The following is a 27,675-nucleotide window of genomic DNA, read 5'->3' on the forward strand; positions in this document are numbered from 1 at the left end:
TTAAATCTTATGAAAGTAAATGTATGCTTTATATAGTAAAAAACAACCTCTAGCTTACTTACTATTCTGTTGGCCAAATTTTCACGTAAATCTGTGTACCTTTATTTAAATGTCAGCAGAGTTATTGTAAGCAAGATTCAAGGGTATTTCAGACAAATTCGACTGTTATTGTAAACGGTGTGAGCGGAAGCATTTGTCCTCATGCTATACGGCTTGACAGCGGTGCTGCTGGCTGTGAACAGGATGCTGTCAGGCCGAACAGACACCGACCTAACGGATACAAACCGCAGCAGCATCTTTTATTTTCTTCAGCTGGACATTAAGGTAAGAACGGATAATTAGCTCAGGTGTGATGATAACCTTGCTGTCTGCCATATCTACAGTGACTGAAACGTCAACTGCGCGGTTGACGATACGCAGGACTTATCTTTTTGCTTCATTTCCAGTCATGTCGAAAACATGGCTATTGTTCGGCATACTGTCTCAGAGGCAAGAGCAAAGTCACATGTATTCAATGCAGCAGTCGTCGCTTTAGCTAGAGAGGTAATGTGAGTAGTTGGTGTGTGCTGTTGTGCTGTATGAAGAGTTGTTATAGTGTTAGCGTGGCGGGACAGAGCTAGCTTCCAGCTGAGGAACACAGACACATTCTGTGCTGTAATAACGCTGCATCCATGGCTGTCTGCTGTGTCGGTGGGGGTTTGGCATTGCATTGCAGCACCACCAGCGTGCTCACGCACACATGCATAGACGCACGCTGTAATAATTGGTGTTTGTGTCATGTCTATCCTGTACTCATCATGTGGATACTGTGTTTTGGTGGTGTGGTGACTATAGATTGTAGCAGTGGCTTCTCTTGTGTTTTAAACGAAATTTTACATTTTCAGGGGTGTTTTACAAGTGCTTTGTTGACTTTTGTGTTTAGTCTCTTCTATTTTCTAGTTTATCTTCTATGTGGCTGTGACTAGGGCAGGTGACAGTTTCAAGATGTGACATAGTGGTCCCAATAAGGGTAGGAAGTTAACTTTTTTTTTTACAAAAGCTTTTTTGCCCTCATGAAATATGTTTCAGGGGCATTGAGGATAATATCTAGGGCATTTTTTTCAAATGATGGGAAATACCTTAGTTCTATGTTGCATGACAGACCAATATTCAAAAGGTAGCAGCTGAATTTATAATGCAAGAACATTTAATGGGTAAAAATTGTCCCACTGATTTATAATCCCAGTAATAGATAATATCTGTGTGAGTATTTTTACCAATTTAATGCATATTTTATTTGTTTAAGTATACAATGTTACATCACAATTCAGCATCTCAACAATATTGCTGATTGTCTGACATGTTATTTACAGCACTCTATGGCTAAAAATAACATGCTATTGATAACTTTTTTTAGGCTCAGGGCAGACCAGGAGAGGGTCAGCCATTGTTGAGATTTCTAATGTGCTTTGATTTTGAACTGATTGTGACTCAGCTGGACGTGTGACAGGTATGCAAATTTAAAAAATGCCCAATTTTAGTAATGTAAAGGCCAACTCATACTTTTAGCAGCGGCATGGCTGTGAGGGTCTGCGTTGGTCCGCGTGACGTAAATGTTGTCATCCGCCCATGTCCACGAGTGTCTGCGCGGATCCCTCGGTGGATGTCCGCAGGCAGCTCAAAATTTATGACCATGCACTGTATACATTGCAAGCATGCCAACTACACGTGCTAGAAAAGCAAATAGAAATACCTGTCTTGTCTACTGTATGTACTGTATTCCTGTTCTCATTAAGCTGTTGCTTTTCGTTTTTCAACATTTTCTTGTTGTTCAGGAACAAACAGGAACTCCTCAGCTGCACTCAGACTGAAAACAGCCCTGTGTAAAGCAATACAAGAGGCTGTGTTGGTGTGAGCGTTTGTTTTTTAAAGTGCCAGTGAGACATTGAAATGCGATCCAGCAAGTCTTCCAGCAAGTCTTGATGAAGTAAGATTATTGTGTCTAAAGGCTCATCAGAAAAACACTGCACAGCGGTCTGTAATATTCACAGACTGGATTTTACAACTCTGGAAAAAAATCACGCTGCAACTCTGTTTACTAGTGCGCATATGAGGAACGTGTCTGTGTCTGAACGGACTCCCAAAAAGTATGAATGGAACCACATCTGCATGCAAATCCATAGCTGTCCACGGACGTAGAACACAGAAAGCATGACTTTGCCTTTAACATTATTAGATGCCGCGTCTGCTTCACAATAGAGCCCTATGAAATGCGTTTTAATTTTTTCCAGATTCTATTTTATTTTTTCCCAAATCCTGTGTTTTCCATTTAAATTTGCGGAATCCTGTGTTTTACGATGTAAGCACATTTTGTCACCAGAAAGAGTGTCTAATCATATGGTGGATGAATAAAATTTCAACAATTCAATAAGAAAGGTACGTGAGTTCCGGTATGTGAGTCAACCTCTGTGTCGTTGCCTGGGAAACCACTGGTAGCATGGCTCCATTAAGGAGTATGTTTGCGTAGCGAGTGCGAAAGAATGAGGGGCAGAGAAGTGACGGTGGTTGTGAGCGGGCCAGAGGAAAAGGTCAGCAGTAAGTTGTCAGTCTGGCAGTAAATGTACAGTACAGACTACAGTGTGTCAGTAAATAAAAAGTCACGTCTGTTATTTCCCTACATGCTGGAAGAGTAAAGGGGGTTAGCTCCAGAGTTAGCAACAATGGGTTAGCCTAACCTGAAGACAGAACAGAGAAATGTGTGGCTGCCGAGTGTCCTGTGCACTCTGTCCCGTTACATGCTTTCTGCACATGAGCCTCATTTGCACTCCCACAATGAGCCAAAAATTGATGAAAACATGCACTGAACCAGCTGTTTTCATATCAACATGATGCCTGCTCCACCAGTCTGTATAGCTATCAATGAAACAAACTGGAAATAAAAAGTGCAGTTTAGGTTATCCAACAGCAGAACAGCTGTCATTACGTGCGACCATTACACACGGCTGTGTGGCTCTTTTAAAGCATCCATATTGTTAATCCCTCACATGGACTGTAAACCATTGTTGGCAGAGATATCTCAGAAATGTAATCATAGTTTGCTGCGCTCATATCTAAACTGACTTTACAAGATGTGACACAAGTATGGCTAAAATTAAAATAATATTAACAGCAAAATAAAATGTTGACTCCTGTGTAAATTAAAAGATTGATCAAATTAATCACACAGTAGTTAATCAATGTTACCTTAATAAATGTGCCTTTGGCATTTTACAAATCTGTGTTAACACAGAAAACAATCACACAATTAGTGCCGCTGGTTATCAACCTAAACAATGTTTTACTAAACCGTTCTCTCACCTTATATTTCATATATATGCTGCAGAGGTTTAACTGAAGGAGAAGCTTTTCATACAGTATAAGCATATACTTTAAGAATTACCCACATTCATTTACAGATCAACACAGATGCTTTGACCACATTAAATGTTATTTTCCCTGCCAATTTTGGTTGAAGACTGTTTAATTGAAATAAAGTACTTACAGTGCTGCTTGAAAGTTTGTGAACCCTTTAGAATTTGCTCTATTTCTGCATAAATATGACGTAAAATGTGATCAGATTTTCGTGCAAGTCTTAAAACTAGATAAAGAGACCTCAATTAAACAAATAAAATAGAAAACTTAAACTTGTTTATTTATTAAGGAAAATGATCCAATGTTACATATTTGTGTGTGGCAAAAGTATGTGACCCTCTAGGTTTATCAGTTCATTTGAAAGGGAAATTAGAGTTGGGTGTTTCAATCAATGGGATGACAATCAGAGGTGAGTCTGGGAGGCCCTGCCTAACTTAAAGAAGAGAAATCTGGGTCTTCACTATCAAAGTTTGACTTTCACAACACAGGTTTGTGGAAGTGTGTCATGGCCCAAACAAAGGAGATTTCTGAGGACCTTAAAAGAAGTGTTGTTGATGTTCACCAAGCTGGAAAGGGTTACAGAACCATTTCTAAAGAGTTTGGACTCCACCAGTTGACTGTCAGGCAGATCGTGTACAAATGGAAGACATCCAACACCATTGTTAACCTCCCCAGGAGTGGTCTAACAACAAAGATCACACCAAGAGCAAGGCGTGTAATAGTCCAGGAGGCCACAAGGGACCCCAGGGTAACATCTAGGAAACTAAAGGCCTCTCTTGCAGTGGCTACAGTCAGTGTTCATGAGTCCACCCTCAGGAGAACATTGAACATCAATGGTGTACATGGCAGAGTTGCAAGGAAAAAAGCCACTTCTCTGCAAAAAGAATATTGCTGCCGTTTACAGTTTGCTCAGTCACGTGGATGAGCCAGAAGGCAATTGAAACAATGATCTGACTGGATGAGGCGGAAATTTAACTTTTCAGCTTGAATGAAAAGCGTTATGTTTGATGATGAGCAAACACTGCATTCTAGCATAAGAACCTTGTCCCATCTGTGAAACGTGGTGGTGGTGGTGGCAGTATCATGGTTTTGGCCTGCTTTGCTGCCTCTGGACCAGGACGGCTTGCAATCATTGATGGAACTATGAGTTCTGAGTTATACCAGCATATTCTACAGGAAAATGTCAATGTATCTGTCTGTGAACTGAAGCTCAACAGAAAGTGGGTCATGCAGTAAGACAACGACACTAAACGCACAAGTTGCTCTACCAAAGAATGGTTAAAGCAGAAGAAAAATAATGTTTTGGAATGGCTGAGTCAAAGTCCTGACCTTAATCCTGTAGAGATGCTTTGGAAGGACCTGAAGTGGGCAGTTCATGCATAGAAGCCCATCAACATCCCTGAGTTGAGACTGTTCTGTAAGGAGGAATGGGCTAAAATTCCTCCAAGCCTGATAAACAGTTACCGGAAACATTTGGCTGAAGTTATTGCTGCAAAAAGGGGTCATGCCAGTTACTGAAAGCAAGGGCTCATATACTTTTATCTCACACAAATATGTAAGATTGGATAAATTTCCTCAAGAAATGAATGAATAAGTTTAATGTTTTTGTCTCATTTGTTTAATTGGGTTCCCTTTATCTAGTTTTAGGACTTGTGTAAAAATCTGATCATGTTTTAGGTCATATTTATGCAGAAATAGAGCAAATTCTAAAAGGTTCACAAACTTTCAAGCAGCACTGTATATTTCATGCATTAATCTGTTATTGCAGCACATGTAGAGCAATGTATTTAGTTTGCTCTTCTTGATAAAATCACCAAGTGGCAGCGGAGTGACTTTGCTCCAGAAACAGATGTTGCTCTGAGACGTCTAAGACCCATTTTCCACAAAGACCAACAACTCGCTTTGCGCTGCCTATTTTTTGCGTCTCCTGCGCAACACAATACCACACAGACGGGCAAAGCAAATTTCGAGGTCAGGAAAATACCAGATTGTCCCTGTGCTGCTTGCACTGGTCATTGCACTATCATGAAAAATAGGGCCCGATGTTTGTCATGTGGTGGTCAAATTATTTAAACTAGTCTGAACTGGAAGCTATAATAGGCTACTCACAGTCCTCTGTGTTCTGATTACGATTGGACTTATTGTTCCTACTTCTTAGAGTAAGTTTAGACATTATCGCTGTGACCATAATACCTGACTTCAGATGCTACCGCTTTATAACAATAACACCGGAAAGTGGGGAAACAAAAAGTCTCACTGTCCCCCTTACTCTGGAGCCAGTGACTCAGACATTAGCATGAAGACGTGAAGCCCTATGGCCTGAAGTAATCTGTCACATAAAAAATAATAATCACAAAATAACATTGGTAAAACATGGCTTATACTTTGGATATTGCTTTGCTCTAAATTTAGCTGTTAGTGTTGAATTCTTCAGTTTTTGGATGATTTAGCCATGTCAGAGGGCCTCATCAACAAAGCAAATAGCAATGAAATATACTTCACTAAAACCAGTACAACTCAATTCAGTTTTCAATATTAAATCAAGCAAGCATAGCAACATTGGTAAGTGTATGCGTGTGTAACTCATTCCACAGTCAGTCAGAGTTCAATCCACTCGATAAAGAATCCGTTTTGTTTTCCCTACAACCCCAAATCAGTTCAGTTCAATCAAGTTTCTGTTCATTCGGCTTAGGCGCTGTGAAAAAAGCTTAGGTGCTGCAGGGAAAACCCTGATCTTTCTAAATTGCTTTCACATTTTTGCAAATTCCACAATATTCCACATTTTACAGTTGATTCCATTTTTATTATCAAATTCCTCCATTCCATCCTTATCTTCCGCATTGCAGAAGTCGTAGGACCCTACCTCACAACCTCACAATGCTTGATCGAGGGGGCAGGGGTTGTGCAGGTATGGAAAGCTAGCTGTCCCAGCCATTTCCAAGTTGCACTTTGAATACAGAGCAAAATCTGGATACACTTTGAAAAATGTATTAATTGTTTGTTTCATTTTATTTTAGGACCTTTAAAAGCCCCCTTCATCTCAAGTCCAAGGGATATTTGACATTTTTTAGGGGCATTTTGACCCGAGCTCCCGTTAATTTCCGACCCTGGTCCCTATATAATATCTAGTTTTTAAACATCAAAGTAATTTCTTTCAATGATAGATTACTTTGTCAAGTTAATACATGTTTTTTAGGCATTTAACAGTACACAAAATCCATGGTTTGCTGTGCTTACATTGACATTGAAAGGTGCCTCATTGGCCATAATTCTTATTTTTAATTTTTTTGAGGGTTCCAAGACCCGCATATTTTCAAATATAAATGGCATATTATAAATAGAGCTGTCCCAAATACCATTTTTTGGGCTTCGAAGCTTTAGCAGCAATTATTTGAATTTATTTGAAACTCGGGGGGCTTGAGGAAACGGCAGTGGTGGTCCAATAGGAGCGAGGGGTGAGGAGAGCGAAGAGAGTGAAAGAGGGAGAGACGATGGAGGCAGCAGGGGAGAGGTGAGTCATGGTGCAGGTGCCTCCTCCTCCTCTATGCCCCGCTGGCTGCGTCAGTGTTTCTTGTTCTGCTGGTGTTTTGTTAGTCTGTTTCCAGCTAGCACTGAAGCTGCTGCTGCTGCTGCTGCTGCTTCTTCTGGTGGGGAAGGAGCAGCAGCTGTCTCTCTCTCTGTCTGTCTCTGACAGTCTCTGACAGACAGAAAGAGAGACAGTTGTAAGCATCAACACATAGGTGAGAACAGGCAATCAGGAGCGCGGCATGGGGACCCGCCGGAAGAAGCAGCAGCTTCAGCACAAGCTGAATGCAGAACGACAATGTATATGCAACACCACAGCCAGTGGGTTTGAGAGGAGGAGGAGGCACTTGCACCGTGACTCGCTCTCCCCCACTGCGTCCCTTGTCTCTCCTTCTCTCTCTTTGCTCTCCTCCCCCCTCTTTCTATTGGACCACCACCACCAGGGGAAAAAAAAAATATATATATATATATATATATATATATATATATATATATATATATATATATATATATTCACACAAGTATATATGGATGGATACAAATATTCCAATACTGATTTTGCTGTTCAAACACCATTGCAACAAATGGTGAAAGCATTGCTTGAAAGCATTCCGTACAGCCCTAATTATAACTATAAATTACATCATAAAATTCAATTAAGACAGGTTAATCATATTTAATATCAGCCTAATTGAGATTGACCATTTGAGCCAACACAGCAGTTTAAGCATTGCAGCAGCTGATCCTTATATATAGTCAAGACTCATTACTGTTAAGTTTGTATGTGGATAATACTTTTTTTTCTTTGTGTTGTAGATTTAGTTTTAAATGGATGAAATTGTCATTTTGCCCATCAATCTACACCCAATAACCCATAATGACAAAGTGAAAATTTTGTTTTTAGAAACTGAAATCTCACATTTTATTCAGACACTTTGCTGTGGCACTCCAAACTGGGGTCAGGTGCATTCTGTTTGCTTTAAATATCCTTGAGATGAGTGTAGAACTTGTTTGGAGTCCACCTGTGGCAAACTGAATTGACTGGACATGGTTAAAAAAGGAACACACCTGTGTTTATAAAGTCCCACAATTCACACTGCATGTCAGGACAAAAGCTAAAGCTTTGAGTGTTCCCAAGAGCACAGGGGCCTTAATAATTGTCAAATGGAAGAAGTTTGGAACCACCAGAACTCTTCTTAGAGTTGGCCATCAGGCCAAACTGAGTAACCAGGCAAGAAGCGCCTTGGTCAGGGAGCTCCAGAAGTCCTCTGCAGAGATGGGAGAACCTGCTGGAAAGACTACCATCTCAGTAGCACTCCATTCCATCAATCAGGCCTTTATGGCAGAGTGGCTAGACAGAAGTCAATCTCGGCCTGCTTGAAGTTTGCTAAATGGCATTTAAAAGACTCTGAGAGCATGAGGAAATAGATTCTCTGGTCTGATGAGACAAATATTAAACTCTTTGGACAGAATTCCAAGCACTGCTCATCACCTGGCTAATAGCGTCCTTATGGTGAAGAATGGTGGTGGCAGCAGCAGGCTATGGGGTGCTTCTCTGATAATCTGCTATTGAATTGTCAACATAACGTTAGTCATGGTATAAAAATCATACGCACACATAGGCATGGGACAATATGAGAATTTCATGTCATTATTATCCTGGCCAAAATAATTGTGATTCTAGGGATGTAACGGTGCACTAAGTTCACAGTTCGGTATGTACCTTGGTTTTGGCATGATACCTTCCTCTTTCAACATAGTAGTGAATGAAAAAATAGCCTATGTCCACATCATCAAAACTTGATAACTTACAAACATGAACACACGTCTTGTCCTACAGCTTAGTCTGTTGAACGAGCCACCAAACAAACATTCACCGCTAACATCAGTTAGCAGCTAGATAGCTAATTATCTGCTCAGCACATTAAAGGGAAGTTTTTCCTTACCACTGTCACCAAGTGCTTACTCATAGGGGAATTGTTGGGTCTCTGTAAATTAAAGAGTAAGGTCTAGACCTGCTCTATGTGAAAAGTGCCCTGAGATGACTTTTGTTTTGATTTGGCGCTATATAAATAAAATTTGACTGATTGATTGATTGACATAAAAAAGCATGTAAACATACCTGCAGATGTCACTACGGACCCATTAATGCTGGTTTGGTTGTCGCTCTTCAAAATCCCTGTTAGGGACACATTGTCTGTCCATGACTTGCACTTACAACAGTTTGTTTACATTGTCATAAATGAGACATTAAATTTTGCAATTAATCCATGGTTCACATGCGTGCCGAACTGTGGGGGGCGATCCATACGGATTGCGGATCAACTACGATCCATTGCACCACTAGTTGCAATGGTATGAAATTTTCACGGTATGATAACTGTCTCTGCAAATATCATGGTTTCACGGTATCGTGGTACACGATATTTTACAAATATTATTATTATTATTGTCAATTACAATGAACCTTAAAAGTGTGTGTCTGTACCTGTAACTCTCACACACGCTCGCTTATGTCAACCCCCTGAGCCAGGATAGTTTGTGTGCGTTTTTTTATGGGGTCGGTGCAGTGTGTGTTTGTAAATCAGAGGTTACCGAACGGACAGACAATGCAGATGTAGCCGGGATTTGGTAAATTATTTCAACAGCGCATTTTATTATCAACGTTCAAATGTTCACGCTTTTTCATTAGGGATTAAAGTTATAAACAGGACACTGATTGATCTGCATGGAGCAAAGTGTTCCCTCCTTTGGCAGAGCTTTGTGTCCACATTTTTTACAAATTGGTTATCTGTCCTCAAGGACAACCTCATGTTCATTTTTGCGATATCCAAAATATTCCCACGCTGCTGATTTCAACTTCTTTTTGGGGGAATGGAAATTGGTGGCATCAATCTCGCTTCTCCCTGCCATTTGCTCCGCTGCATGTGTGTGTTTGTGGTGCCAGTTGCTGAGTTTGACTTGCAGTTGAGGAGAAAAGGAGATGCACAGCGAGGTTCTCCATTCGGTTGTTTTTTTTTTTTTTTTTTACAAAGCCGGTAATAAGGAAATGTACATGGTATGATAACCGTCAATTTTCATACCATGGTATACTGTGAAACCAGGATACTACTGCAACCCTAATATAAAGTAGTTGAAATTAGCCCTCTGTGTGTGTGTGTGTGTGTGTGTGTGTGTGTGTGTGTGTGTGTGTGTGTGAAGTACTCGACAACAACTACACTCATTAAATTACTGTAAGTGCAATAAAAACTCTGCAAGTAAACAGCCAAGAAGAGTAATTTAATTTAGGCCTAATCCATGCAAAAGATGGACAGACAACAGGGGAGAGGGGGAGTGACCCGGACCAGAAACTATTTAATCATGGGATTTACAGAAAATGTGCTATATCGTGATATATATCGTTATCAGGATATGAATTGACCTATATCGGGATATGAAATTTTGGTCATATTGCACAGCCCCACTGTCAGTACCTTTTTATAGAGAGAGCAGTCAACATAAAGCAAGTAAATCTAGAAATCTAGTGTTAGCAGCTAATGCTAATTTCAATGTGTGGGACTTGTGTCCATACAGTGTTGTAAAAAATGCTTCATTCAGATGACACTGATCTAGGATCTGAGTCAGCTCCACTTGATGGTGGCCTGTTTATCTAGACATGAGTGGAATTGTCTGATAGAGAGATATACACCCCTGATCTACAATGTAGATTGCAACCACCTGAGTGATGATTGTGTATGTATGCATATTGCCTGCTCTGCTCTGTTCTGTTTATTGGACAAAGACTATAGAGAGTTGCTCTGTGAAAATAAAGTTAGAACAAAAAGTAAGGAAATTTGTTTTTGGAAGATTATTTCTTTGTTGTAACAAAGCTTCTTGGTAATAAATCTTATACTGTTGGAAAGCCTGTTATTTCCCTTTTAAATGGTGCCACATTTGTAAGGAACATGCATTTGTGGGATGAGCAGCAGAGCTGAGTATGTGGGTTGCACCCATGAAAAATTTGCCAAATCTTCTCTGCCAATGCCCAACGTTAAAATACACTCATGTTCTGGTCTGTTCAGAACAAGGCTGAATTCACACCAAATCAGGCGGTGCAGTGTTCAGTTGCAGGGTCGAGCAGAGGTGTGTGGGTTTGTGGGCGTGTTTATTTGTGCTCTGCAATGTAACCACTGTGAAACAATCAGAAAATAATGTTTATTGATCTGATTCACCGTCTTGCTACCAGTGCTCCCTCTCTTCATTCACTCTCTAGCTCACTCGACCACAGCTGCTCTCTCTCTCTCGCTCTCTCTCTCTCTTTTTCTCTCGTCTTTTTTAAAATGAGTCGGGAAGCCGACAGCAAAGTCTAACTTTACTAATGAAGCAAAGAGAAATGTCCTCCCCTCGTCCTAGTAAAGTCTTTGTCCTCCCTCATGGCAGAGTTTACAACTCTTGTCAGTCTGATCTCCCGCTGTGATTGGCCACCACAGCCTTCAGCCGCAGTGACGTCAGGATGCCTTTCTCCAAAAGTTGACTCTGGCTCAACTTTCCGGCCACATTCCGGTGCGGCGCTACAGCGGCCAAAACAGCCGCAGCCGAACCGTACTACCCCCATTCAAATGAATGGGACGACTGGCGTTTTCGCCGCACCGCTCGATTTGGTTTGAATGCAGCCTAATGGTAACTATACTGCACAATACTGAGCATGCTCAGAGTCATTATGTAGTCTGTCACAGGCAATGTGCTACCGAAAGAAATATTTAAAAAAAAAAAAAAAAAAACAAGTCAGCAGTCTCTTTCATATAACCATTCTGCCCTTACAACAGTTAATAATTGCACTATTCTAACTTCTATCTGCATTATAGCTACCTTGTATAATGCAACCTGTTATTACTAAGTTATAGTATAACTCCCACACTATGTTGAAACTAAGCTAACATAGCTATACACAAGGCATGGAAGCATATAGATGACTGGTCCTGTTTTAAAGCAGGATTTTTTTAAGCTGATCAAAATCACAAAGATTTCAGAGATACTCTGGTTGTATGGTGGTATCATGCTTGTAAAAATACATTTACATGTTGTTCAGAGAAGCTGGTTAAGTTGTGTTTGTATGTCACACAGCACAGCTCTTTGCTTCTCATGGCCTCTCTCCCCTTAAGTCTTTGGCAGCCTGTAAAATGAATTCAAGGAAAAGTCATGGCATTTTACATCAGGGCCACTGTAATAACTGTGCTGACAACACACTGCTTCTGCCTGCTGTCATGATGAGTAATACTGGATAACTTAGTGGAGGCAGACACAAACAGTCAGGGTTTTTCCTGACTGAACTTCCTGACTTACTGGAGCCTTAGTGTTAGGCCTAGGGCTGTCAATAAACTGTTTTTGTAAAAAATCATAAACAGATTTGTTCAAATTTTCTAGAATCAATTCCATTTTCTAGAAAAGTGATTTGCCTTATTTTGTCTTTTTAGAAGGCACTGATGCTCATTTATGGAGAGAGATTTGTTTCATAATGATTTGTGTAAAAAGATCGACAATCTGTGTGTAAATATGTAATCTGTAATAAAACACCTTCCACAAATACAAAAAAAAAAAGATTTGTAAACTCACAAAAATATTTTGCAAATATAAAAAGTAAGAGCATGCAGTCTTTCCATGAGCTGCTTTTTTTTGTATAGGCTTTTTTTTTTTTTTTTAAATAATCAGCGATAAGTAATGTGCATTCATTGTTTTATGTTAATATCATATAATGAGTATTAGTGTGTGTTAATTTGTTCTATGTATATTATCTAGCACACACTTTCATATACATTTCTTTCTGAGTATGAAACGCACAAGGATGCTTGTGGGCAACATTCAGCTCTCTAAAGTGGTGGCTTGGCTGCTTCTTCAGTTGGCAGTTATCAGCCACCTCATCCTTTATATTTTTTATTTATTCTTTCAGGTGGGAAAAATCATTATTCTGCAGAAGTGTCTTTCTCTCCAAAACCAACAGACCAGGTGATTAAAACCTGTAAAAACAGTGAATAGAGCAGTTTTTCATAAAAAATTATTGTTTTTCCGATGCCGTTTGGTCGATATAGGACGTAAGGAGGGGCTGCAAGCCAACCTGCTGATAACGTTTGCTCAGTTTGTGTCACTGACAATTTAAGATCCAGATGTTCAGGGTTTTTTTACTGGGAGCCGAATTATCTGCAGACGTCTCCTCCTCTCCAAAACAAATGTACACTGGGATTAAAACCGGTAAAAACACTGAATAAAGCAGTTTCATATAAAAAATCAGTGTTTCTCCAACAGTGTTTGGCAGACACAGGACGTAAGGAGGGGCTGTGAGCCAAGCTGAGAGCTGAGCCGCTGCTGTTTGCTCAGCTTTTTTCTCAGATACTAAAATCCTTCATGTGGTTAAAAGATATACTTAAGAATTTCCAAGATCTAAAAAGTTTATTGTAAAAGTGTCACTCAAAACTGAATAAACGTCCATTTATGACAGCGGACAATTTATTCCTGGTGGACAACGTATTATCTTTTATGCGTATACTCTTTGGTAGATGCCATTGTGGTGGACAACCACAATGCTGACTCATTGGTACTCTTTTATAGAGGAGGTAGGAGGATGAACATCACATTGTGGTCTTGTATCAACATTGTGATCAACCAATCACAGCCCTCTGACATCATCAGTGTGCTGCTCCTGTCATTCTCTCAAAATTTCTTTTTGGCCCCAGAGACAGTTGTGCTTCTTTTCTTCAGAGGTAAGCTAAGTTTTCCTAATTGAATTTATTAATTTATTAATAGTCAGAAAACTCAACAAAATCCTTAACTGCATGTCTTTAAGTCATTAATATTTAATATTTATCCTTACAGACTAGTACCTACCTAGAGCTGTGGCTGTATGAGCTACTAGCAAGTTAAGCTAGAATATTGTTCACTAACAATAAAGGGTAAAGATAATAAAAGAGCCTTAATTTTGCTGTGGTCAGAATAATTCATCAATAAAATGAACAGGAACATTGTAGTTTTTCTGGAAACAACTTATGATCTGAACTACCCCTGGTGGCTAGTTAAACCATACTTATTCATAAGAGAAAATGTCTCTGGGGCCAAAAAGAAATTTTGAGAAAATGACAGGAGCAGCACACTGATGATGTCAGAGGGCTGTGATTGGTTGATCGCAATGTTGATCCAGGACCGCAATGTGGATGTTGATCCAGGAACACGTTCTACTTGGCTAAATCATGTGCGGGTATGAGGCCATGGACAGGCGACCAAATTAAATGGACTGGTACCTTGATTAAAATAATGGATTTCTCTGGGTTTGAAAATTGTTGGAAACATTTGAGATGATGTAATGTGTAATGTAAGTACACAACTCAACAAAACATATAACATAGACATTTTAAAATAGACATTTTAATGGGGAATAGTTACATATTATAGCTTTTTGAAAAATTCAGAAGCAACTGAAAAACTAGTGGCTTTGTTTCTTCAAATGTGTGCTGAGGCACATTTCTGAAACTAATGCATAGAAGGACTGGAACAATATTGAGGTTATAATAATACCCTGTATTAGCTATGGAATATGGCTTGTTCACAGGAAAGTTTGAGGCCTGAAAATACCTAGCCTAATACTTCCTTAATACCTCTTGTCAGACCGATTATTTTTAACTCCTTTATATGACGTTTGTCATGTTGTAACTGAGACAGGTCTGGCAGTTAGAAATCCCTCTGAAGCTACTACTCTGCCTGCTCTGTTATTGCTGTTAGCTTTGCAGCAGAGCCTCTGCCTACTGAATTCACACCCTGTTTTCCTCACCAGTTTGTTTTTAGCATTTTTTTTAGCTTATCTGCCATCGGTCAGCACAAGTGTCTGATAATTGTCTTCACAATTGATTGATTCTCTTCCCTCCTGCCCTTACTGTTAATCACAAATCCATATTAGTGGAACTAGTGGTGGGAACATAATTGAAACTAAAAATTTTATGGGAAAACTCTTATAGTCACTTATCTCGCCTTCTGATTTACTCTGTGATGGGAGACATGGTACTTGTGATGCAGGAGTAGTGTTAGCCCCCCTAACACACAAACAAACAGACACATATACAGTCCTTCAGTCCAGACCAGCTGTGTATTCCTGGGAGATACATCCTACAGATGCATTTTTTATTTGTTTTGCAGTTGATTTATATTTAAAGTTGAAGGAAAACCACTGTTAAAAAGAGAAGTTTTTCTTAAAAGTTCAATAAATGCATGATGTTTCCAAAGTCAATGAGCAATCATGTTAAATAATCATGATCTCAGTATTGACCATTGCCATAATTGAGCAGCCCTAGACTGCATTGTATTCATACAAATTTTAAACTGGAATATTATTTAAGGACAACTGTGGTGATAAGTAAAAGCATTTTCTAGTTTGCAAATTTGTGTCAAAGGAGAGGGAAGAGATTCATTGCATAAATTCCTGTAATTGCAGGAAATCTGCAGCTCTGCCTGGCTGAGCTATGATGATTGTCTGGTCTCCAGGTCAAGCCAAGTGTCAAAGCCATCATAAAGACGCTTTGCCTAGGCTGGTGACATGGCATGAGCAGGACTTGAAGCTCTCTGCTGTAAAATTCTTCTTTTCACATTCTGATAACATTTTTGTGAATGAAACCAGCCCACAAATGGAGCAGAACAGGTTGTCTTTATATGTATATTTTAGGGGCAGGAGCATTCACCTCCTCATGAACAAGTATCATTCATCAGGTTGAAACGAGAGATTAATGACAATTTTGTGCAGTTAAAGAGAGTTTGGTGAATCTGACTTGGAACACCCGCATGAACAAACCTTACAGAAAAAAGTCAGAGATTTAGGAGAAGAATACGAAAATGTGAGTGCATGAGGCCCAATGTTCCCACAGACTTTGCCAGTACTTTGTCAGTACTGTCAGCACTGTGGACAGTGTACTGAGCAGCTCCTTTGTGAAAGTGTTGAATAAGCTCAGTTGAAACTGAGATTTAAATGAGCAAACTAAACATCCAGGAAGAAAGAAGGCTTCCCATTGCATGTAAGAAACCAAGTCAGATTCAGCTATGTTAGCCTTCCTCCCACCCTGTCCTTCTCCTCCGCCTCCTCCTCCTCCATGCTCACTTCCCTGGTATCATGAAGAGCTGGAATATCTATTCAGTCAGCTCTATGTCTTTTTTAAGCCTGATAACCCAGATAAACTGTCTGTGCTGCACAACTGTCGGACTGCCATAAAGGACTGGATGTCAAACAACTTCTTACAGCTTAATACTGACAAGAAAGAAGTTCTCATCATTGCCTCTGACAGTATAGCTCCCAAGGTTGCTAAGTGTATTGGATCCCTTTCATCAGCTGTTCAGTCTAAATTAAGAAATCTTGGTGTCATTTTTAACCAAGCTATGCATTTTGATCAGCATATTAAATCATTGACCCGACATGTTTTTTCCATCTACAAAATATCTCAAAACTCAATGCTGCTGCAAAGCTGTTAACCTGGTCCAGCAGGATGACTCACATTACACATATTTTAAGTTCTTTGCATTGGCTTCCCATCCATTTTAGGATTCATTTGAAAGTTATTGTTATCACGTATAGAGCCCTGCATGGACAGCCACCTGAGTACATCATTGATCTTATCCATCCCTATATCGCCAATAGGTCACTTAGGTCTTCTGACCAGGACCTACTGGCTGTCCCTCACCCTCAGCTGATAACTAAAGGTTATCATGCCTTTGCAATTGTGGCTCCAACACTATGGAACTCTCTTCCTTTACATATTAAGTCTGCATTCTCCATAGATGCTTTTAAAAAACAATTGAAGACCCATCTTTTTAAATTGGCTTTTGTGTCATCTTGAGTTGTGTGTGATGTGTAATGAAAGTTTGTCTGTTTGATTCTCCTTGAGGTACCCTGCTGCCTGTGTTTTGTGTTTATGTTAACTTATGGTATATGTTTTTATTGTATGTATGTTTTTATGGTCTTAATTTAATTTTTTTCCTGTGAAGCACTTTGTGAATTTTATTTGGTATATAAGGTGCTATACTAAATAAAATTATTATTACAACTGTGCCCCCTATGTTCATTCTTCACGTATGTGGAAATGCTGTAGCAGACCCGGGCTTGACCTGTGTTGTTTCCATTCATATAAGACACAGGTCCAGCCTGGGTCCGCTGATGAGTGTCCAACAGTCTGATAGGAATGGGTCCAGCGTCGGTTGGACATGCGTTATACATGCTGTTGAAAGTGGTATTAGATTGCTGAATTTATTCATATTTACACTGTAAAACATGACAGCTCCATTTAGTTATGTCCTTTTATTTCTTTTCTTTAACTCAATGCCTAAAAGAAAAATGAAGAAGGAAAGAAAGGAAGGGTGAAGTGGAGGAAACAGACATTGCTGCAATTTTTGAGTAAGAGAAAAACTATTTCTCAAAACCATGACACGATTGACGCATTGGACTAATCAACTAACCTTATCAGCAGAGGATAAGCCCAAGTATTTCAACAGCAATGTATTGACTCAAACAACAGCGGACTACATTGAGAGACAGAGGGAGTTAATGAGCCTGACAATGGACTACAGGTTGAGGTGGAGTGACTTAATGCAAATGCAAAGCGGATGACAATAAATAATTTGTTTCCCGCTGAGATACACAAGGACAGTGAGGTGAGTTTCCATCAATTTCTTTAAGTATTTTCTAATGTTATCTTTCAAGCTAGTGTTTTTGAATTTGTGTTTATAAAGGCCAATAGCATTGTGGCTTTCTGGTGTCCTGAGAAGGCAAAATTGAGCATAGTAGCCATATTAAACTAACCTTTTTTAATGTAATGACCATGGCTGTAGATGTCTCTAACTTACTAAATTGTGTTGTACCAAAGAACACCTTTGGTGTATGCATTCCATTAGCTAGTCATACTTTCAGAAAGAATAAGAAATTGATAAGAAATGAAAGAATAACTAATTAAGATTAGCTTGTTTTGCGAATGTGAGTGTGCAGTGCCAGGGTGTTTTTTTTTTCTTGCTCAACTCATCATGAGACACTGAAATTCTTTGTTGTCTCAGTTACAGGATATTTTAGTCGGTGGGTACATATGTAGATTAATTGTAAAGGTACAGATTCACTAATTGCTTGTATGGGAGTGGAAAAACTGTTAGCCTTTGAGCAACACGTTTGCTTGCAAGCTAGTGTTTGCAAGGTGGTGTCAGCTAGCTAGTTGTTGGCTATCCAGCTGCACAGTAGAGGCTAAGTACTCCCTTCTGTGCCTGGGTGTGCGCACACAAATGTGAGATGCCACCCAAATTTTTTGTTTTCTTTTGCGAATAACTGTCTAGATGTAGATTTTTTTGAGAAACTCAATGTTTAAAAGAGAATAGTTTGTGGTGTGGCTAAACACATGACATCTGCTCTGTAGGGTTTTGGGGCACACTTTTATTTAAACACGACAAAGAACAAAACTGAGCTAAGTTAATACTGTTGCAATACTGGAGTAACACGACCTCTGGGAATTGCTCAGTGAGGTATGTCTGTGTGGCAAACGCGTGTGAGAGAGACGGTGCGACTAAGGAGACCGGTGTGTGGCCCATCAGAGCAGAGTCAGTTTAGCAGCAAGCTGTGAATTTTCAGTATGAGCTACAGTTTGTCACAAAATAAATGATACAGCTCCTCAAGAATCAAGCCGAGTTGCCAAGCAGCCAAAGAGTTAACATTAAATACAACTTAATCCCTGGAGCTGTAAAGGAGTCTCCCCTTTGCTCTCCAACCAGTCAGCCAGTTTTTCAAACTTGAGCAGGTTGTTTCAGACATGGCAGTCTGAAAACAAACAACATAAAACAAATAGAATGTGTTCTTAACCAGTGAAAGTCTTAAATAAATGTTACTCCGAGTCATAATCCAATATTTAGATTAATTGTTCAGTTACGTTACAGATAGTTCCAGGTACACTTTGAGCACAGAGAATGTTGTGTTTTTTTCAAAAAGCTATTGTTTCATTAAATGTTACTGATGTATATGTGACAATTATTATATTGATTTGAAGTTCTAGTACTATTCCTGACGGGGCTCGAACTAATGATTATTTTCATTATCAATTAATCTGTGGGTTATTGAATAAATCATTTGTCTACAAAATGTAGGAAAATAGTTAAATGTCAATCACAATTTTCTAAAGCCCAATGTGACATCCTCAAATGTCTTGTTTGTCCAAGATCCAAAGAGATTCAGTTTGATATCTAGCTGATATCATATCCAAAATCACTGCCTATCCAAGTAAAGACCGTTATGAAAGTGTATCCAAAGCTCTTGTAGCAAAACATTGAAAGGATACTGTAGCTGGGTTTTTAGGTTGAAACTCAAGATGGGGGATTACTGTTAGAGATTGACAGCAGCTGGATAACCTGAAGCTCTTGTAAGTAAGTGAAAGAGGGAACAGACAACAGCAAGACAGTCTAGAAGTCAAATAAGGTAGAAATCCACGAAAAAATGCATTTAAATCAGAGGAGAATCAGAAAACCATGCTTCTAGAGGTGCAGAAGCGGGAACCAGATAAAGTGAAGACAGAAATCACTGATAACGAGCCACTCGTCTCTGTAGTCATGGACAGATGGCCTGCATTGTTTAGTGAGACAGGTAATCAGTGCCAACTGAGACATCCACAGAATGATAGAGAACACCATGGATATGCTGTATTTGCTTACGCTCATGACCCTTTTCACATTTCTGCCTTCTTATGTGTCTATTTCAGATAGGTGAGATAACCAAGATGTGGGATGTAAGAAAATGTATTTACAAGGGCTGTCCCTTAACGTTGATGATTCGATACATCAGTCAAGAAGCCCCTGAGTCGATTTGTGTTTTTTGCCAGTCAAATCAATGCCTCAATACCAACACTCACCCCCACAGAGCGGGGTTTCGTGCCAGAGTGACCAACACAATCACGTTGGCTGACTTGCGAAAAAATGCTGGTTGAAGAATGGGATGCCATTCCACAGCACTGTGTGACCAGGCTGGTGACCAGCATGAGGAGGAGGTGCCAGGCTGTTTTGGCTGTGTGTGGTTCTTCCACACGCTGCTGAGGTGAGCTCCTGTTTGTTAAATGAATAAATTGTTAAATTGCCAATATATCTTCTTTCTTCAAACTTTAATCATCCAATCCACCAAACACCAAACAAGAGTCAATGGCAGAATAAGCTGTTTGGCACTGGCAGAGAAGATTTGACAAATTTTTCATGGGCGCAACCCACATACGCAGCTCTGCTGCTCATCCTACAAATGCATTGCGCATGCATGTGGAACCATTTAAAAGGGAAATAAACAGGCTTTCTAACGGTATAAGATTTATTGCCAAGAAGTATTGTTACAACAAAGAAATAATCTACCAAACACAAATTTCCTTACTTTTTTTGCTAAGTTTTTATATGTGTACACAACAAATTAAAATATCAACTTTGCAAAGCCCTCCATGTTTCTACTCTGTCCCTCAGCACCTGTGATTTTTCATAGAAAATAAACAGGTGGCAGTCCTACCTAGCATGCTTTGTTCAGTCTGGTTTGACCCAACTGAAGGGTAGAAAGAGGAGTTACTATGGCTACAGCATTTGCCTGAGCCAGGGTCACTGCTCCATCCAAAGGGAACAAACAATTCTGTGCAAACTGTACACCCATTGAATACTGTTCAAATGATATGAGAATTGAAGTTAGACATAATGTAGTTCAGTTGAGTGTACTTATTAGAATAGTTTTTTCTGTTAATTTTTACTGCAAAGGATGAATATTAAGCTCTACAATAAATCAAAAGAAAACGTAGGCACTGGTCAATTTCAACTTTTTTCAAAGTAATTTTAGTGTCCATATCTTGACCATTTATTCGAATGGCATAAAATGTAAATTAAGATTAAATTTGTCCATTTGTTTTAGGCTCATGGTGAAAGCCTGGGTGTCGTCATGACAGGAATGCAGGTTGGACTCCTGATTGGACATGAAGGTGTCCTGCATGATGCTTTTCCTCTTGAAATTGTCAATGTGGCTGTGGTGGTAGAGGAGACAATCATCCTTCATGACCTCAGAGATGTGCCACTGGTTTTGCTATGCCAATGGGCACCATCTACTGCCTTAATCTGGAGTACCCTCGCAATATGAAGTACTCCTTTGAATCCCTGCAGAGTTGTCATGAAGATAAAACCTGACCAGTGCTCAGCTAGGATACCTGGTCTTAGAAACAAACTGCTGAGGTATTGTTTATAGAATGATGATATATCAAGCCTTAACTTGGAGGAAACTGGTACTCTGCACTATTTAACACTGCATCCAAAGAGCAAGTAATGTATGGACCAGATGTTGCTGAAATAATTCAAAAGTGAAAAACAATGATCTTACACATCATGTCAAGCATAGACCAAGAGCTACTGAAGTACAAACACAACAATATAGTTTGAACATTGGTAAAATAAAAAGTTAAATGAGCGTGTAAAGCCTATTTCCTGGAAAGAAACTTGTTCATCTGCACTGTTAAACATTGCTCTCGTAGAACAGAGACATGATTACATGGGCTTGTTATTATAACACAGTAGTTTGAATGTGGTAAAGAGTTCCATTAACATCTCAAGCCTTTACTGGGAGGAAACTGTTACTCTGCACTGTTCACATTGCTTCCACAGAGCAGTTGATGAGCAGTTACGAAAAACTGAACTGAACAAAAATGATGGCAGTGTTTTTCTTTTGAATTGTGTTTTAGGATTTAGATTTATAGATAGCTTTTATTAGACATGACAGTGCAGTTAACTATGATTATTAAGCTGTTGTCAGTATCTCACATTTTGTCCCATGGTACACCTCCTACCCTACCGTATCATTCACTCTCTCTCTCTCTCCCTCTCTCCATCTCTTTCACTCACTCTCTATCTCTCCTTCTCTCTCTCACTCTATCAAATTCAGATAGCTTTATTGGTTTGACCATAATGAAATACAGCATTGCCAAAGCACTGTACAAATAATGAATGTTGACAATTAAAATATAAAGAAATGTATACATATACATTTATGTATATATAGATTGGAACAGTGTACGAAGCTTCAACAGCAGATTTAATGTCTTTTCTTTACAAGAACGCCAAAGTGCTTTTCAACCAACAAAAAAGAAACCTGATGTTCTCAGCTCCAGTGTTGAATGCAGCATTGTCATCTCCACTACATTTGATCCAGGGGCTGGTACGGCCTCCTCTACAGTCCAGTGTGATTGACTCCTTGACTGACAGCACTGTCAGCAGCCAGCAGGAGCAACACTCCGTGGTGCACTAGTATTCCTCCACACTGTTGGCACTATTACTTCTCTTTTGGCAGCCATGTTTTCTTATATCTACCTGTTTCTATGGCCAGGCTGTGAGCACTTAGTCTGTACACTCAGTCTGTCACAGTGTCTTTTAGGGACAAATAACACTGCACTTTGTGTGCCATTAAGTAGGGATGCATGATATTATCGGCACGTCATCGGTATTGGCCGATAAAAGCTTGAAAACGAAATATCGGCATTGGCGAATTCTGCTGATTATGAGAGGCGGATATGTCGCCTTCTCCTCCACTGCCTGACTATGCTTCCCTCGACGGACTGTTTCACCCTGACGGTCCCCGTGCTCCCTCCGCAGGCTCCACTTCACTCAGCTGCCCGTCAGACCAGCTGCTTCTTCCCTCTTTAACCTGAATAACAAACCGGGGCTCGATGCTCTGGTTGGATCCACGTAGAGAGCCGGGGCTGATGGGCAGCTGAGTGGAGTGGAGCCTGTGGAGGAAGCACCGGGACCGTCAGTTTGAAACAGTCCGTTGAGGAACTGCTGATCGGCTGCACAGATAGGAAACACGTCGACTGACAGGATGTACCACTCTGTTTGGAAAAAAATAACAACTTCTATTTGGTTTATAATGATGGTTGGCAACTAGCGTATTAGGTGCATTACCGCCACCTTCTGCTCCGGAGTATGGACTAGAGATTAAATGTTACATATTAATCCTGTCTGTCTAATAAACTCAAAGAAAACTCTACTGCTCCGCCCACTTGGCAGGTTCATTAAAGTCTTAATGCTAATCCAGTCTTCCTAAGTTCCTCCTCCATATATTGTCTTTCTTGATCATACTTAGTACAGTCGATGCTTGCATGCATAATAGTTTCCTCAGCCAGCTGGAAAAAAATATGTGTATATATCAGTATCGGCAATCGGCCACAATGAGTTGGAAATATTGGCATGTCGGATATCGGCAAAAAATCCAATATCATGCATCCCTACCATTAAGTAAGGTAGTATTGTTTCTTTTGTGTTATAATTTGGCTGACAGTGCTTGTCTCAGACTGGTCCTGAGGCAGAACACTGCTTTCTGGTTTCGGAACAAAGTGTCAGGACCAGCTGAGTGAGGCAACTTTTGTCATTGCTCATCTCTTGGCACTGTAGGGCTTTGTGTTGGTAGGAGTGGAGGTCCTTTTGTTTTAGATGAAGCCAGTGTTTAAATAATCGTTTTTGGATTTTCAGTAAAATTGGCCTAATTCAGGTCTGCAGGCATTGTTATTTGTCCTGTGCACTTGCTGGATGCTTTTACAAAATTCAGTGTGGGCATTTTCAGTTGGATGCTTCTCCCATTGGTCATAATTGAGGTTATTTTGTAGGCCCCGCACTTTACTACCATAGGTCAGAATGGGTTCCATAATTGATTGAAATAATTTGAGCCAAATTAAAATTGGAATTTGAATGTGAATTTGTCTTCTGATTGCATAAAATGGCCCGCCTGCTAACTTTTTCAGTTGACTGACTGCTGGATTGAAACTTCAAGTGAAACTTATTTTCAGGCCTAAATAATTACATTCCAAACAGTTTTCTATTTTATTTGTTCCGATTGTAAAGTGATGTGGTTTTCTTGACATCTGGATCTCTTTTTGAAATATAATTGTTTTGGTCTTTTTTGTTGTTATTGCCAGGTCCCAGGTCTGACAGTAACATTCAAGTTCAAACTCTGTTGAAGTCCATCTTTTGTCAAACATGACAGGATCATCTGCGTATAGCAGGAATTTGATCTCTGAGTTGAAGCATGTGACCAGGTGCTGTGGACTATCTCAATATGGTGGCCAAGTTGTTAAAATAGATGTTGAACAGGGAGGTGAAAAACAGCAGCCTTGTCTCACCCCACACTCTTGAGAAATAAATGTTGTTCTCTTGTGTTCAATCTTGATACCACACATGTTGTCTGTGTATATGGATTTTATGAAGTCATATGTTTTACCCGCTACATCACGTTGAAGTAGTTTGTAAAATAAACCAATGTGCCAAATTGAATCAAATGCTTTTTTGATATCAGTGAAACATGTAAATATTTTGTTTTTATTTTGATTAACATATTTGTCGACTCAGGTTATGTAGGATGTAAATGTAGTCTGATCTGTGATGATTTGGTATGAATCCAAATTTTTGATTAAAGATAATGAAATGTAGTTTGTAGTCCCTTAATGCTACTCACAAAAACAAAAATGATAAAAATGGATTAATAAATAATGAATCATAAAAGTAAAACTATTTTTTATATTGGAATACAGAGGATGAATTTAGGAGTCTCACAGCCTGAGGAAAGAGGCTGCTCTGTAGTCTGGTGGTACGACAGCAGATACTTCTGTATCGCTTGCTAGACGGCAGCAGGGAGAACAGCGTGTGGTTGGGGTGCGTATTGTCTTTTATTATACTTTGGGCTCTGTGCAGGGACCTTACCTCACCATTATCACAGATGTTCGGTAGATGGGTACTGATGATGCTCTGAGCAGTTTTAATAACCCGCTGCAGAGCCTTCCTTTCTTGGGCCGTGCACATACCATGCCAATTTGTTATGTTTCCAGTCAGGATGCTTTCTATTGCTCCTCTGTAAAAGTTTACAAGAACTTGGGACGGAATTTTGCCTTCTTAAGTTTCCTTAAGACGTACAGTCGTTTCTGAGCTTTTTTTTACTAGGGTGGAGTTGTGTGATGTCCATGACAGGTTCTCTGTGATGCTGATATGCAGGAACTAAAACTGTTCACCTGCTCAACTTTAGCTCCACTGATGTAGACAGGGCTGTGTGTCTTTTTCTAAAATCAACAATCAGCTTTTTGGTTTTGTTGACATTGAGCAGTAGGTTGTTCTCTGTGCATCATTCTGCAAGATTGTTGATGTCCTCCCAATATGAACTCATCATTGTTTGAAATCTGGCCGATGATGATGGTGTCGTCCACAAACTTCACAACAGAGTTCTCTCCATGTCAGGGGTTGCAGTCATGGGTGTGCAGCATGAACAAGAGGGGGCTGAGCACACAATCCTGGGGGGTCCAGTGTTGAGCACAAGAGTGGAGGAGGCATGACCACCAATCCGAACTGTTGGGGGTCTGTTTGTGAGGAAGCCCAATATCCAGTTGCAGAGTGTGGTACTCAAGCCCAGAGTGCTAAGTTTTCTAATCAGCGTCATGGGGGAGATTGTGTTAAATGCTCAGCTGAAATCAACAAACAGCATTCAGGTGTTGTTATTTTCAAGGTATGTAAAAACTGAGTGGAGGACAGTGGAGATGGCATCCTCTGTGGATCTGTTGGTTCTGTATGCAAACTGGTGAGGGTCCAAGCTATTGGATGTTGGAATGAGGTTTTGAAGTCTCTTTTTATCTGGCAGAGCTGATCTTTAATCTGCTATAAAGACTCATTGAATGGTGGTTGAGAGAGCATTTCCTTAAGTTCCAACAGCTCTACCTCCTGTAGAAACAAACTAGTCTTCAGGGTGCTGCTCCTGCTCCTCTGTTTGTCACTCCTCTGACAGTGCTGCTGTTGCTGCTAGCTTTGTCTTGACTTTGTGTCTCTGTCTCTGTCAGTGCCATAATAGCACTGATATCCTGTTGGACTGAGGTCAGACTGGTGTGTCTCCTTTGGAACATGATGGTTCCATTGTGGTAAATCTTAAGTGTTGTCACAGTCTTCCTCTCCAATTATCACCTGTCTGCCATTGCAGATTGGTGACAATAGTGCGGTTGGCTCATTCGACCTGACCAGAGGACTGGGCGTTGTACATAATGTGGAACTTGGCATCCACACCTAACATTTCCCACATTGTTTTCATCACAGCAGCAGTGAAGTGAGTGCCTCTGTCTGAGTCAATGGAAAGGGGTAGCCCCCAGTGGCTGAACAGGTGGTTCATCAGCATGAGGACTGTTGTTTCAACTGTGTCGTGTGTCGTCTCAGCCCACTTTGTGAAAGCACATGTGACAGTGAGGAGGGGACTGGTGCGATCCAATCCACCTGAAATTGGACCAGGGGAATGTGATTCCCTTGACCTGCAGAGGAGCCCGATTCAGTGGTTCGGATGACCAGAACTGGCAGCAGATCAGGCATCATTTTACATATGCCCTGGTGTCTTTGAGCATGAATTGCCAATATGTTACCTGTTAGAGGGTTTGGTAGGTAGCTTTGTAGCTCCTGCCGGTGACCTCTAGCAGGAGCATCATGGGTATATAACAGCCTTATCACTGGGTCTCACTCCTGCATGGTGATTAGGTCTGCATCACCCGGTTGTTGGCCCAGATGTTGGCCAGTGAAGTTGGGCGTGGTTGGAATCAGAGCAAACCACCAATTGGGCAAATGCCGACCTGGTGGCTTGTTACATCATGAGTACTGTCGTGATTTCCGCGTACTGGCTAGTCTTTGTGCCAAGTTTGTTTGGTTCACTGAAGGAGTAACTGACCCAAACAGTACCCACTCCTGCCCGGACCTGGCTCTCATGGTGAAATGAGCAGTCATCCACATAGACCTTTGGGAGGTCCTGGCAGACATTCTCATCACAGTAATGATGATTGGAGGGAAGTGAAGGAGTGGTAACAAAGAGGGACGGGGAGCTTGGCTATCCTTCACAGTCACATTGTTGATACTTGGCTAGACCCTGGCCCAGAGCCATCTTATGGTTCTGAGTGTACTTGACATCTGTTTCGTAACCTTGCTGTGCCATCATCCAGGAGACTGGTTGATGGCAAGTCTCAATGATTACCTTCTGGCCTCCAATGTAGCTATGGAAGTGCTCCACAGCCCAGACGGTGGCCAGAAGGGTTTCTCACGGTCAGAGAATGTCAGTCCTACGCTGCTTAAGGGTTGGCTAGCATAAGCGACAACCTGGTTTTCTTTGTTGTACCTCTGTGACAGGGCAGCACTGAGACGATGGGAGGAGAAGCTTGCTTTCAAGTGAAATGCTTTGTCCTAGTCAGGGTAAGCAAGGCAAGGTGCAGAGCAGAGCTTTTGTTTCAATTCGTGGAAAGTCCATGGTTGAGGTTCTTCCCACTGAAAGGGTCTGTCTTTTTGGAGGAGGGGCCTTTTCTATAAGGGGCCTGGCTATCTCTGTGCAGTCCTTGATGAACTGTCTGGAGTAGTTACAGAAACTCGGTGCCATCGGCACCAACAAGCCCATGTAGTCAACTTTGGTGCGACCCCACTGACTTGAATATCTGAATGGGCTACAGTTCCATGTGAACTGGCAGTTGCAGGCAGAGAAAGCCAGCTTGTATTGATCAACAAGGTCAACCTTTATTGTCCAAAAACCATTGGACATGTCCATGAATGAAAAGAAGCAAGCTTCTTTCACTTTTGCAAGCTCTTGATCCAAGTGGATTATAGGCCAGCAGGAGAGTGGGACCTGTTTGTTCAGCTGACGATGGTCAAGCACCACTTGCCATCCGGTTTCAGCACTGGCCACAACAGTGAGTTGTAAATGGTAGATGGACTGTACTTGTGTAGGGCCTTTCT

At 40.5% G+C, this 27,675-nt stretch overlaps 1 protein-coding gene across 1 annotated transcript in view; it reads left to right on the top strand.

Moving 5' to 3' along the window:
- The first annotated feature begins 223 nt into the window (after positions 1–223).
- fam110b (family with sequence similarity 110 member B) overlaps positions 224–27,675 on the top strand; it is a 115,989-nt gene continuing 88,537 nt past the window's right edge. Inside the window, exon 1 of the mRNA XM_044367205.1 lies at positions 224–324. The gene's annotated coding sequence lies outside the window, so the exon portion shown is untranslated. The remainder of the gene's footprint in view (positions 325–27,675) is intronic.

Source organism: Thunnus albacares, chromosome 12 (assembly GCF_914725855.1).
Source record: "Thunnus albacares chromosome 12, fThuAlb1.1, whole genome shotgun sequence".
In the NCBI taxonomy this organism is placed as follows: Eukaryota; Metazoa; Chordata; class Actinopteri; order Scombriformes; family Scombridae; genus Thunnus; species Thunnus albacares.